The 14,809-nt window shown below is 36.2% G+C and overlaps 1 long non-coding RNA gene across 1 annotated transcript in view; it reads left to right on the top strand.

Annotated features, from left to right (window-relative positions):
- The window catches only part of LOC146997089 (uncharacterized), a 269,854-nt gene extending 257,085 nt beyond the window's left edge, over positions 1 to 12,769 (top strand). Inside the window, exon 5 of the long non-coding RNA XR_015041109.1 lies at positions 9,528 to 12,769. This is a non-coding gene — a long non-coding RNA (uncharacterized LOC146997089). The remainder of the gene's footprint in view (positions 1 to 9,527) is intronic.
- Positions 12,770 to 14,809: the final 2,040 nt, after the last annotated feature.

Genomic DNA, 14,809 nt, shown 5'->3' with positions numbered 1-14,809 from the left:
GAAAGTCTGCAACTAAATTCATTTATCAAAAATACAGCAAGCTAGCCTACGATTCAATAATAATTCGCAAAGCCATACCGTGGGCACCTAAATCAAATTAGATTAGTAAAGTAATTAATATTAATACTCGCCCACCTTTGCTGTCAAACTTATTCCTTTGTCCTTATCCGCAGTATCTCGAAGTGATATGCACAGTCTGAACAGAATAGATGAATCTCAGAAACCAAAATATATTACTGGTGAGCACGACTGACTCCAACGAAGGTTCAACTCGTGCATCTACAAGCAAGATTTGAAGGGTAGGAAAAATTGAATTAAACTATAGAATTAATATGCAGCTAATTGGCAACATAGTGACGAAATATGCTATTGTGCGAGGTGAAAGGTTGCTAGTGTTCCCCTGTAGGTGAGGGCAAAAACACAGACGAAAACGTTGCGGAGAAAACAACGCAAGGCGAAAACTTTCTGGTACAAAACATCGTGGAAGAAAAGAAAGCGGTTCATAAACTTCGCCAATTTAAAAACATCGCCTTCGAAAATATCGTGGTAAAAAATAAAGTACCTACAAACCATCGCATGGCGATAACATGACATGCATTTTTCAGGTTTTAAAGGTTGTAAATGCATTTTCGCGTAATGACGTGGGAGCGCAAAAAGGAAAGATAAGTTTATTTACTTTTATGTTTCATATTTTTGAATGAACTAATAAATGTTTACTGAAACGGTAAGAAAGAAACTTAATCATTTAAAAATTTAAAATGAGCAGAAAATATTTGCAACTTATAGCACATAATAGAATTTTAAATTTACATAGTTAATTAACCAAGATTATTAATAAATTAATCTTTTTTATTATAAAGTTTTACTCATAATTTTTTATGAAAAATAGAGCCTAAAAATGTTTAGGAAAAGGAAGATAAAAAAAACTGCATGAGGTTACCTTTATACAAATCGCTCAGTTGATTACCAAATTGCTTACATTCATGTTTGTTAATCGTAATTAGTTTTGGCGAAAATTATATCTTGTTTTGTTTCCGTTTATTCTTGAAGTGTCGTTACCATTTCTTGCACTTCCAAATCTTTATGCGAATATGCATTTATAGCTTTTAAAACCTGAAAAACGCATGTGTGCGATGTTATCGTCATACGATGATTTGCAGGTGCTTTATTATTTACCATGATATTTTCGAACACGATGTTTTTAAACTGCAAAGTTTTTGAACCGCGTCATTTCGACGACACTATTTTGTAACACGATGTTTTAAAACTGCGATGTTTTCTGTTTGCTTTCTTTTCTCCTACGATGTTTTGTACTACGAGGTTTTCGCTTCGTGTTGTTTTCTCTGCGACATTTTCGTCCGCGAAGTTTTTGCCGCGATGTTTTCTGCTGTAACCGTAGGTGAGATAAGTTAAAAGTTATGGTAATAACTGGCTATTTTAATACCACAAAATTTGAAAAAGTTAAAATAATATATATTTTTGTAAATCTTAAAGCTTTCAGATTTTACATTACGCCCAAGAGGGCGTTTCTATAACATTTTGTGTGTTACCTTTATTTATTAAATATCATGTTCTTCGCACTTAAACCATGAAATTCAATTTAACAGCAATTCGCAAAACAATTTTAAAATGAGCAAAGGTTTAGAATTTGCGATACACGGTCTCTCTCACTGGAGATAAAAACTTTTTTTTTTTTTTTTTTTTTTGTACAGTGTTGCCATTGCTCGCTTTGAAATCTTTGAATTTGTTTGTAGGGTGTTTATTTATTTTAACTAACATTTAAGCTTAAGCTATCTTTCCTGTCAAGCCTTTACTTTCCCCTGGAATTGCCAATGCCAGAGTATGTAAATTTTAGTAGAACGCGCAGAGTATTCAAATTTTCAGCAGAAGTAATTTGAGTTAAATAGAAGGGAAACGAGTATGTAAGTGTGCTTCTTGATTCACGAGCGTGAAGGTGCTTGGTAGAAGTTTAAGAACCGCGCGTTTCGGCCTGTGTGCCTGCTTCGGCAGTTAGTTAAATCTTTCAACGTCTTAATCAGAAAGTTTGCTGAATCTCAGCTGTATCTTAGAACGCGGTTAAGATAGTTACAATTATAGAGCCTCGTCGATAGTGACTTCGTTAGTTATGCATCCTGTTACTTATTTTTAGTTGTACTTTTCTATTTTTTGTTACACAGCCGGGTCGGCGTAGTTTGTGAGCGTCAAGTGAACGCAACTGTAAGTTCTAAAGTGAAATAAAAAGGGATTAAACCCTTCTTACGAGTTTGTGTAACTTCCAGTTCATAGCAGTCACTACTACTGTTGCGGACAAGTTGGGGCCACGCAACATCACATGTTAATAAAAAATTCGTTAAAGTTTTACAAAATATGAACTCGATAATAAAACAAATTCCAAATTTGGGCTTCCAGATGACCATATTCGGTAGAAGATTACGTTATTCAAATTTTGATGGCTCTAGGTATCGTTGCTTTATCCCAGTGCGAGAAACATACATACATTTATGGAGATTTTTCATTATTTAATTTCTTAAATATAATACAGGGCAATAATATTTGGAGACAACAATTTGAAAAGTTAACCGATATTTATAGTGGACCAACGCAAAATGCCAAAACGAAATTAATAGTCCTTCAGGGCAATTTGCTCCTTTGGACTAAAAACAGAAGATTTACTTCAGTTAATTGGAGTGCGATGTGAATTATGAAGATTTCTTCTTCGGGAATAATTATAAAATTATGAAATTTTTCCCTGTTGTACAAATTTCAAATTTAGAGCATAGGAATTTCTTGATTTTATATTTCTGACTATTTGTAAAACAGCGGCTGATTTATTTCTTGAAAGAAAGTTGATTATGCCCCTTGATTAACTGTTTTTGTTGAAGAAAGGCCGGAAAGTTTTAAAATGGCTGACATTTAGAAATTAGTGGATGAGGCAACATGCAATTCAGGTATGGACCTCGAAACGCAAAAAAATTTAACTATCATAAGAAAAGGCGTGAAGCCATTCTATGTTGGGAGATAACGAAGAATGAATCTGAAATTTAAGCATTCAATTTCTTGTGCACTAGAAGTAAAAATGGAAATTTTTGTAAAAAATTAGAAATTTTTAATTGAACAAATTAAAAAAAAAATCTGAAATTTTTCAGATTTTAAATTACGTCCAAAGGGGCGTTTTTTTAACGTTTTGAGTGTTACCTTTATTTATTAAATATCATGTTCTTTGCACTTAAACCATAAAATTCAGTTCAAGAGCAATATCGCAAAATAATGTTAAATTAAGCATATCTTTAGAATTTCCGATATACACAGTCTCGCGAGCTGGAGATAAAAGTATTTTTTTTTCTATATAACGTTGCCATTTCTCGCTTTTAAAGCATTGAGTTTGTAAATCAAAAATTCGTTAAAGTTTTACAAAATATAAAATCTATAATAAAACAAATTCCAAATTTGGGATTTCAGATGCCCATATTCGCAGTAGGATTTCGTCATTCAAAATTCGATGGCTCTATGTACCATTGTTTTATCACAATGCGAGAAATAGACAATCATTTATGCAGATTTTTCATTATTTAATTTCTTCAAATATAATGCAGGACTCTAACATTTTGTGGCAACAGTTTGTAACTAAGTAAAGTCAGAGTAGAGTTTGTAACTAAGTAAAGTCAGAGTTTGAAAAGTGAACCGACGTTTATGAGTCCGACGCAAAATGCCAAAACGAAAGCAATAGTCCTTCGGGACTGAAATCCCTTTGGACTAACAAGTGTTAATTTTAAAAAGGAAGATTGGGGAATCTGTAAAAGCGAACCTGGATTAGACGAAAAGGCATTAGGAGTCAGCTTGCCGCACATAAGGGCTCATAAGAGCACACACAGTCCTTATGAGCGGCCCTTATGGCCGCTCATAAGGACTGTATCAGAGGGAATTCCTGACATGAAAAGTGCGAGCACAATCAGAAAAGTCGGTTGGTTCAGTAGCGGTGCCAGTGACCGACAGCGGTTGAGCGGCCGGCAAAGTCGCTGAATATTAGTTTGGCCTGTGTTCGATACCAGGCAAACGGGATCGCTGTATGGATCGATGTTTTCGTGGTTCTCTTCCAATGTCCGTGGATACAAGCTAGTTTTTCTTAGAAAGTTCTCCACAAAAGCATCCCTTCCTTTAGGGAGATAACCTTCAAGTGTTGTGCCATAACTTAATAAACCAAATAAATCAAACCAAAAATCAGTACCGGCGCCTAATTCGCAGGAACGTCCGCAGAGTAAAAGGAAGGTCTCCGGGAGGTAATAATTCACAAGTGCACATCAGTATAGCCACTGAGGGAGAGATTCCAAAAATGGACCAATGAGCTTCTATTGCTCCTGTGACGCTGAATTTTTGAAACTGTGGATATGAGGCGCCTGTTGTTGTTTACATTTTATTTTGCATTTGTGTTGCAGTTATATACAAGTATGTATGGTGTATAAATGCTGCTACCATTTTAGTAAAAAATCTCGTAGTGCTTTCCTTTTATGAGCTTAATAAATCGTCAATCATTTCACTTTCGTGAAACATATAACGCACTGATATTCAGATTAATGTTCGCGGCATATTAACGCTCGTTATATCCAGAAAATGACTCAAGATACAATTAGCCTCGAATATTATGCGTTTACTAACACCTTAGGATTAAGGGATTTCAGGTGTACAACGTTTTATTGAAAATAACTGGAAATGTTACAATGAATCTAGTATTATCTTATCTCAATGCTTGCATTCCTTTGATTTTGAAAGTGTAAGATTCAAAGTATGTATGTATTGTGAGTGATCTGATTACACCCATTGTAAAAATTAAAAGTTATATATGAATAAATTAAAAGTATTTGCTGTGAATGAGATAAATCCATTCTTTTTTAAGAGCATTTCTTATGCAGGCAATACATTTAAGCGTGAACATTTATTTATGGGAAATTTATCACACTAAATGTATAGGAATACAAATTAGGAAAATTCACTTTGAATAAAACTGCACATTCGCTATTATTACAAATCAACTTTTTCACAGACTGCAATAAAAATTGCTAAGACTTCTACTATTTATATATTAAATTATGCTTATATTTGATCTAACTTCACTCTAATTTTAAGAAATCCGCAACGCTTTAATTATTTTGTACAGGAAGTTGCATCAGAAAACATTTTCAACCGTCTTCCTTAAAGCGCGGCAAAGATCAAGTGAAATGGCATAAATATTACTGGAAGCCCATTGATCCATTCTAGAAGCCGCTCTCTAGGTGGCGATACCGATGTGCACTTACGAAATATGCTTCCGGGAGTGGCAAGGAAGAAAACAAGCAAAGTTGAAAGCTTCGTGGAAAAGAACTATATAAAAGAAAATGTAAAAAGAAAAAAGAAAAAGAACAAGAAACGTACCAAAGATTCAAGACAAAGATAAAATTCATCTCAGATATTGTGACCACCCTAGTAAGAAACAAAAGAAGTTTGAAGGACGGCGAAAGGAAAAAAAAAAAAAATCTTGTCGAACATTATCAGCGGGAAGTTTGCATTGACGAGAAACGACTGGCCAGTTGCGGAGAAACTTACGCTGGCAAAGGCCGTCAGAGGATGAACTATTGCGAAGGAATTTAAAAGACCCAGCCATCAAAACACGCAGATGGACGGCAGATGAGATGGTGGAGACCACGGAGAGCAGCACCGACAGAATACACTGAGAGCCAAGAAAATCGATTAGAATCAAGAAACGAACTGAAAAATGAAAGAGGCCAGGAGATGACCTGGATGAATACCACCTCTGTAGAAGAATATGAATAAACAAAATTTATCTCATATGGAGCGAGTCTCTGGATAAAGTCTCTACCACAACAACAAAAGATACTGAAATTTACTTTATTTATTCAAACAGAAGTTCTATTTTATGCATGTTAAAGATTGTGTGCGAAGTTGCTTTTGTGTTACCTCAAGTGAAGCTAACTTAAGTACGGCTAAAAAGCTTTTGTGTTAATGTCTTTTTTTTTTGTGTGTGTTAATGTCATCTACTTTTACGAATTTTATTCTTGTGTATTAAACACGCCTATGTTAGTTTAGTTGAAAAAAACTGTGGTATTAAGAAAGTTTGGCGTTAATTTAATAGCAAATAGCGTAAACGTTTATTCATTTTCTATGTAAAGTTAAAACTAAGTAAAGGCAATCCTTTGAAGTGTAGTATTTTGAATGAAGTTTAATCTCTTTGAATGCATGAGTAATATATTGTTACTTTTTTTCTTCCTTCACGTTCGTACGGGGTTCGTAGATTTGGAGTGAATAACGACGACACGTGATGAAGTATCGAAACACACTTTATTTAACGAATATTAATCAAGACAGCTCCAATAACACTTACTTTTTACAGTCGTCGAAAATCTACTGTAAACACGCTGGAACAATCAGCGACACAGCCTTCAGGTTATCAGGCTATCACGGTGGAGACAGCTTCACTGCAGAGCACCAGAGTACAGCTTCCGACTCTGTTTCCCGGAGTACAGCTCCCGACTCTGCTTGGTCGTTCTCGGAACTCCACGTACTCCCGAGACTCTCCACGCTACAACTCGCGATGCACTCGACGACACACAGAGCACGCTCCCGACTCTCGGTTCAGTCGTTTCCGGAGGTCAACACGCTCTCTCGACGATGCACTAACCGCGATACTCTACGAGACTCTTTCGATGCACTCGACGACCCGCTCGGCACTCGCTGTCCGGCTGTCAACTCGATCGACTCCGCAGGGATTAACTCGCTAGACGAGACACACTCACGCTCGATGTGAGACACACTTCCTCTCGATGAAGCACACTCGCTGACTGCAGACCAGCACGGTTTATATAGCTTTCGGCTTGTGTTCGGGAACATTGTGGACTAAACCGGTAAGAATTCGTTTCATAAGGTTCTCCAACCGTCCATGGTATACCGCCAGTTTTGTCGCCAAATGGGCGATTTCTCACCGAATGTGGCAACCCTGCCTTTCCTTGCCATGGGCAACCCTAAAACTGCATCTTAACTTAAAACTGCAACCCTAAACCTAACCATCTTGTGGCAACCCTAAAACTGCTTTGCGGGGAAGCCATCTCACCGCGCCTTTACATTTCGTAACAATATGTTAAGAACTAATGTAATGTTTTAAAAGCTCTGTATCGTAAATAGAAAGGATTTAAATGTTAGGCTCTCCAGTCAGCACTTTGAAAGTTAAATGAAATTTAAGTCTAGATCGTTAAATATAGATTTTGAAATAGAGCGTGGGGTGTGTCTTAACCATGTAGGAATTCCCTTATCAGTAAGTTTGTCGTAGCAATTCAATTTTACATACTTGTTCACCCCACACAAAGCTGGAGAACGAGATGAAAAAGATGTATAAAAAAAGTGAGTTGCATTGTTCTTGTACGTGCCTACTTTCAAGTATTCTCTGCCAAACTATTTTCCTTCTAGGAACCCGAAGGAGATATGAGCGGAAGAAAAGTTTGAGAAGAAACGTTCTTCAACAAATCTGAAATGTAAATTTAAATGTAATAAAAAATGTGAACTTTAGAATGTTAAATGAATTTTTGTAAGACTGGCTCAGGCTTTTGGATTTCAGAATTTACATTCTTACTCAAGGGCTTTAAGTTAGTTTAAATTCTGGTGGGGATAAATGTAGATTATGTTAATTAACCAATTATTATGATTTAGATCTTTACGATAACTTCCAATTTCAGAAGTCCTCTTCAGAATGCACATTAGTTGGTTGAGTATTTAAGTCGAGGGTTTTGAATGTTTAACTTTTAGAGCTTTTGGAAGCCTCATCTGCAGTTTAGGTCTTGTCGCCATCTCTGCCAGTTCCAGATTATTCCGGCTTTAGCCATTTCACTAGCCGATGTTAAAAAAGCGCTCCATTGAAAATATTGAACCAATTTAAGTAGACCAATTTATGTAGTCTCGGACTACATTACCTTTAATTTGAAGTTTAATCTTGCGTTATTTTATATACCCGCAAGTAGTGGCGTTTACTTGTACGCACAAGTTGTGCTTTCTGCTCATTTCAAAATTAAATAACAAGGTTATTTAAAACCTTATCAAGACTGTTGTCATAATTTTTTAAATAGCGATAACACGCCTCGTTTGTCAGTCTCATAGGATTAGAAGAACTGAGATTTAATATTTCGAAAATATAACCCTAAACTGTAACTGCACCATGCTACATTACTAAATTTATTAAACGCACGATTTAAGCCACTTTATTTTATGTTTTCTCTTTAAATTTCTTTTTAGAGTTGTTTTAAATTGTGTTAAACACATAAAAGCAAAGAATAAAGCAATATTTAGAGTGAAAAATAAGCAATATTCAAAGCACGCTGTTAACAGAACATTTCACAGGAAATGCTTGCTTCCATAAAAGCTAATACAAGTTTCTTATACCTGCTCCCATAGATTCGCTGCGGGAGCTCTATCTATCCAAGGGGGTCGGGCAGCGCTGTGAAAGAACCAGTTTAAGCTATCAGTAACTTCTTCGTCTGGCAATAAATAATACTGACATTTTTATCGGAGTTACAGCCCGCGATACATAAAACCTTTTAAATCTTCAGAAGTATACTTAATTAAAAATATGTGTCTTTTTTGACCGAAAAAATACATTTCCTACTTCAAAAGCTACAGTTATTTCGGGGTTTAGTTTCTGGAAGTTATTTAAAAGTTTTCCCTGAAAAGAAATTTGACACTTTAACAGAAACCACGTGAATGTTAATATTACATAAAATACCATTTAAAAATTTATTTTAAAAACTATAGCATGACACCACAAATTAACAGCTTTCCGGTTTAAAACGTTTGGGTCCATTTAGAACTGGAATCATAATTTTTTTTTGACGTGACATTTTTCTTGATTAGTTTTTTCTTTCCTATTATTAAATTATGTCATTATCTCTACATATAATAAAAGAAAGTGTCTGTGTGTGTCTTTCGTTCGTGCTGCGAGTAAGCTAATAGACCCAGCGCTACCGAATTTGGTACATAGGTGCATCTAGACAAGAGTCAATGCACCTCGAAGCGATTTTTTTCAAAATTCGAATCAGATTTTTTTTTTTTTTTTAATTTTATCTTTTTTGACGAAATCGCATCATTTTGAATAGTTCAATTCTTTTAGAAATCTGGTTTTGGCAACAGTTTTTCATTCATGCTTTGTATATGGGACTACTGACTGTTCAAAATGAGCACTGTTACCACTTGGAAAAATGAGGGCGATAATTCTGTGCAGTTTTTAAATTCAATGTTTCTCTTGGATAATAGACTTTTGTAGAGTCTATTAGTAGTTTTGTAGAGGCAACGAGAAGTTGGTTAATTTATTTATTAGGATAATTAATATTTGCATTAAGGGATAATGCTTATTTCATTGTAATTTTGTTATATGTAATGCATTTTTGTTGAAATTTGAGGTGTTTATATATATATATATAACACAGACTTATATATCTCCATTCTCCATTCCATATATCCATATATATCCATATATCTCCATTCGCTGGATTCAGACTTCAGCTCCTACGTGTTTTGGACTTAAACGGCCGGACTGGAACTAGAACATGACTGGATCAGGACCGGAACAGGACTGGAACCGGAACAAGACGGGAACCGGAACAGGACTGGATCCGGAACAGGACGGGAACCGGAACAAGACGGGAACCGGAATCTATCATCCCCTGGCTTCTCCCCCGGGCAGGTCTATTCTGGCTCGAACTAAAATGAACTGCGGTCCCACTAAGGAAAGCACCTCCTTTTATTGACGGCGGTTGCCATTACTACAGGCGATTATGCAAATATTTAACACTTGTCCTCAATAAATATTATACCGATGTGGCATTTATTTTTTACTAACGAAACGTTATTTTAATTTACTTTTTTTCTTTCTATCACTTTTCAGCACGAAGTTCGTTTATTCCAGAATTTATGTAGGTTTGAGAGGTAAGCAGTCTTACTATAAAGTTTATAGATTTACGATGGTGTGAAAGTGTGGCTGCGTTTCGCTCTCCAGTCGATTGAAGGAAACAGACTGTTGAAGACACTATTCCTGGTCTTGCTTGGAATACCTTAGACTGAAGTTAGAAACTGGTTTGGTAAATGTGTGTGTTAAAAACAGAGCCTTAAAACTTACCGCAGAATTTTAGACCGACTGCGAGAAGTACGCTACATCTCAGCTTTCTTCTGGCAGTACTTTCGGTTCAAATTGAGGACTTTCAGAATACGAGGAGACAAGAGAAAATGAAAAGTTGCTTTGAATAGTCAGCGGACAGATGTGTAGTCAATGTTAAGAATAATTCTGTAATTTGTTATCTATGTTATGTTTAATATATTTAGTGTTTCACTAAAATAAATTGTTTTTTTTTTAAATATATTTAGAGTTTCACGAAGATAAATTGTTGTATATATAAGTGTTGTATATATAAGTGTATATATATTGTTGTATATATAAGAATATATAAGTGTTCTGCAGAGTAAAATTCTGTGCAGTTTTTCAATTTAATGTTTGGTGTTCCCTTTAGGCCTTTTTCCGGCATATTTAAAATCTAGATGAAGGCTTAGCTGCTAGTTAACAGTATTTAGTTGCTAATTATTTACGATGTTTCGTTGCTAATTGTCTAAAAGCCTATAGTACGCGTTTTACGGCGACCTTATTCTATGTCATGACAATATCGATTCTACACAATGCCGATAACAAGTTAGTGTCAATTTAGCTCTGGTATTGTTTGTAAAATAGCTCTGGTACTGTAATAGCTCTGGTACTGTTTGTTTGTTTCCTCCATGCAGGACCGACGATTTCACAGAAGCCCCATAAAGATATGACAGTTGTGTCAGGATAAGCACCCGCATGTAGACATTTAGCAAGTCCAGAAAATCCACGGCAGTTAATTTTTCAGGCAAAGTCCTCCTATCTTTACTTTATCTAACACAAGTTTCTGTCTATTCTAACAGCGATTCTTAACAGTCTTTTGATTGCTTCTTTGCTTAATTTTAAGTAGTTCCTAACAGGATACTCTTTCCCCGTACAGCAACATCCAAGCTTATATGTAGACTTTATGAGGCTCTTAGCCGTCTATTCGGCTGCGTTCCCGGAGCAGGATGGAGCAGAGAGTAGATGGTTTCTGCCAGGAAGATAACACACTGTGAGGCTAAGGCCAGGTCAGTGGTCTTCCTTGGTGGTGCTCACTCACTCACTCACTGTGAGGCTAAGGCCAGGTCAGTGGTCTTCCTTGGTGGCGCTCACTCACTCACTCACTGTGAGGCTAAGGCCAGGTCAGTGGTCTTCCTTGGTGGCGCTCACTCACTCACTCGCTGTTTGTAAAACGTCGACTGAGCATCTGTATTTGCCCCACGCCGTGTCGATGCTGTGCTGGATAGCTCTATGCAAAGTCCGCCTTATACCATTGTTGATTCTACTGAGTGCCGTTCCTGTGATTATGTCGATCTTCTGTGTCGATGATGTGCCAGTATCAGCCTTGCGCAGTGCCGATCCTTTGCCTGTTTGAGTATGTATTAAACCTTGTTGTTGACTTTTCCGCTAAATCCTATGTGATATATCTGACTTCGAATCTAAACTTTTCTGAAGAACACAAAAACCGTGTCTAAAACTTAAAGGTTTAATTCAACTACAACTTCAAAAGTGATGTAAACTTAATATCATAAACGAAAACTTAACATCTTAGGTGAAAAACATTCAAAATGCTTTAAAGTAACAGCTATGCCGGCACAATGAAGACCACTTTCTTCTAAAAGACAAAATCCATCTAGCCCTTTCGGCATATATCTCCATTCGCTGGATTCAGACTTCAGCTCCTACGTGTTTTGGACTTAAACGGCCGGACTGGAACTAGAACATGACTGGATCAGGACCGGAACAGGATTGGAACCGGAACAAGACGGGAACCGGAACAGGACTGGATCCGGAACAAGACGGGAACCGGAACAGGACTGGATCCGGAACAGGACGGGAACCGGAATCTATCATCCCCTGGCTTCTCCCCCGGGCAGGTCTATTCTGGCTCGAACTAAAATGAACTGCGGTGCCACTAAGGAAAGCACCTCCTTTTATTGACGGCGGTTGCCGTTACTACAGGCGATTATGCAAATATTTAACACTTGTCCTCAATAAATATTATACCGATGTGGCATTTATTTTTTACTAACGAAACGTCATTTTAATTTACTTTTTTTCTTTCTATCACTTTTCAGCACGAAGTTCGTTTATTCCAGAATTTATGTAGGTTTGAGAGGTAAGCAGTCTTACTATAAAGTTTATAGATTTACGATGGTGTGAAAGTGTGGCTGCGTTTCGCTCTCCAGTCGATTGAAGGAAACAGACTGTTGAAGACACTATTTCTGGTCTTGCTTGGAATACCTTAGACTGAAGTTAGAAACTGGTTTGGTAAATGTGTGTGTTAAAAACAGAGCCTTAAAACTTACCGCAGAATTATAGACCGACTGCGAGAAGTACGCTACATCTCAGCTTTCTTCTGGCAGTACTTTCGATTCAAATTGAGGACTTTCAGAATACGAGGAGACAAGAGAAAATGAAAAGTTGCTTTGAATAGTCAGCGGACAGATATGTAGTCAATGTTAAGAATAATTCTGTAATTTGTTATCTATGTTATGTTTAATATATTTAGTGTTTCACTAAGATAAATTGTTTTTTTTAATATATTTATTGTTTCACGAAGATAAATTGTTGTTTAATATATTTAGTGTTTCACTAAAATAAATTGTTGTTTAATATATTTAGTGTTCCACTAAGATAAATTGTTTTTATATATTTAGTGCTTCACTAAGATAAATTGTTTTTTAATATATTTAGTGTTTCACTAAGATAAATTGTTGTTTAATATATTTAGTGTTTCACTAAGATAAATTGTTGTTTAATATATTTAGTGTTTCACTTCATTTGGGGATTACTTTTTTAACATTTCATTTCAAAGTACGAGAAGAGCAGTTACCCCGGGAAGAAAAGTTAGGCTCAGTTTTGATATTTCTATTGAAATAAAAAATCTGCCTTTGAAGGGAAAAAACTAATAAATTAATTTTTTAATATGGCTTTCGTGCCGGGATAGTGATCTGCATTTTGTGTCATATGATATAATTGGTTTGAAATATATTTGAATATCATGTTAGTATTGAATTTTGAATTAAGCATATAAACGCAAAGTAAAATAAGTTAAATGGCCCCTGATACTCTGTGTAACATTAAGGGCGTCAGTTAAGACTTTGTTCAACGACTGAAGCTGAAATTACAAAAACAGAAATAACTGCTACATATAGTGAAACTGGACTTTTGTAGAACAATTAATTAATCGACAGATTTGAAAGTCTTAAATTGGTGGATACCGAAATAGAAAATTTAGTAAATCTCAAAGAGCTTAAATTCGCCGAAGAATACCGACAAAAGCCGCTCAGACGGTGTAGTGGTTAGAAAAGCCTGCTGTGATACCGAAGGGCCAGGATTCACGGGGAAGGCATGGATGTTTGTAAATGTATAGTGCGGCATAGGGGCACTTTAAATATACGAGAGCCAAAAGTCCTCTTAAGGGGTTGGTGGGAGGGGAGGAGAGGGAAGACCCTCGGACTCATACCTCCGGAGTGCTCTCCTTCAAAATTAGGGGCGGAACTAAACGAAGTCCTACCGTCACATGTATGGTGCTCAACGCTCTCGTCAACGATCTTAGTATTTTAATAAACGGGGCTATAAATGATAAATCCTGTTTCTATGAAAACAATTCAATGAAATTCATTTGCTCACTGGAGCTGATTATGCACCAACATTAATAACAGGAAATATAAAACATCTTTCAGGAGATTTAGCTGCTGTTCACACTCTTTGGGTGGGTTGTAAAGGGGTAAATTTGAAACAAAGGATACTTCTGCAAACAGTTCAGTGCTCGTGTTTGTCATTTCATATAAATCTCTCAAAGACTGAAGATCTGTAGAATTTAAATACTTTAGGTATTAAAGACAGTTGCGAAAAACGCACTAAAACAGAAATCCAAAAACTTTCAGTGAAACATTTCAGGGAAACTCTTAGTAGAGACAGTACTGGCAGATATAAAGTCCATTTAGCCTGGCTAAGAGGGCATCCTTTACCTGATAATAAAGAGCTAGCCCAAAAAATGGCTTAGGAGCACAATGAAATCTCTTAACTCAAATAATTGATTAATTGAAGAAGTTTTCAGTCAATGAGAAAAGAAGGCATCATTGAGTAAGTTGATCAGGATCAGATGAAGAAAAATGTGGTTTTATCTTACATACCTGCCACGTTTTTTATCTTACATTACCTGCCACGTACAGTGATATTTAAAGACAGCTGCACCACTCAAGTTTATCCAGTATTTGATGGCTCGGCTAGAACTGGAAGCTCCGTATTATTGAATAAACGCATCGAAAAGGGCCCAATGGCCCAATACATTTCACATGATTTCGACAATTTTAAATCGGTTTCGATGGGGAGAAATCGGAGTTATTACAGACATCATGCAGACCTTCTTACAAATAAGCGACCATCTTGCAAAGGAAGATGATAGCGATGTTTTACTCTTAATATGGTGGAAGAGAGGAAATCCTCAACAGGTAATCACCTACAGACATTGAAAGAGTCGTATGCGGTATTTGAAGCAGCCCTTTTCTACTTGCAGCTGTTTTGAATCATGTTATGAATCAGCTAGAAGAGTGCTGACTCGGTCGCTGTCTTCGAATATTTCAAAAAGAGTCTAGAAATATTTTAAAAACGGCTAAATTTGATTTACGTTGATGGAGAAATAATTATCCTCCTGAG

This window comes from Stegodyphus dumicola, chromosome 5 (genome assembly GCF_044657685.1).
Source record: "Stegodyphus dumicola isolate Sdum_Otavi_A_Nest chromosome 5, ASM4465768v1".
Taxonomy (NCBI): Eukaryota; Metazoa; Arthropoda; class Arachnida; order Araneae; family Eresidae; genus Stegodyphus; species Stegodyphus dumicola.
The sequence above is the reverse complement of the archived record's forward strand: the minus strand, read 5'-3'. Positions and strand labels throughout refer to the sequence as shown.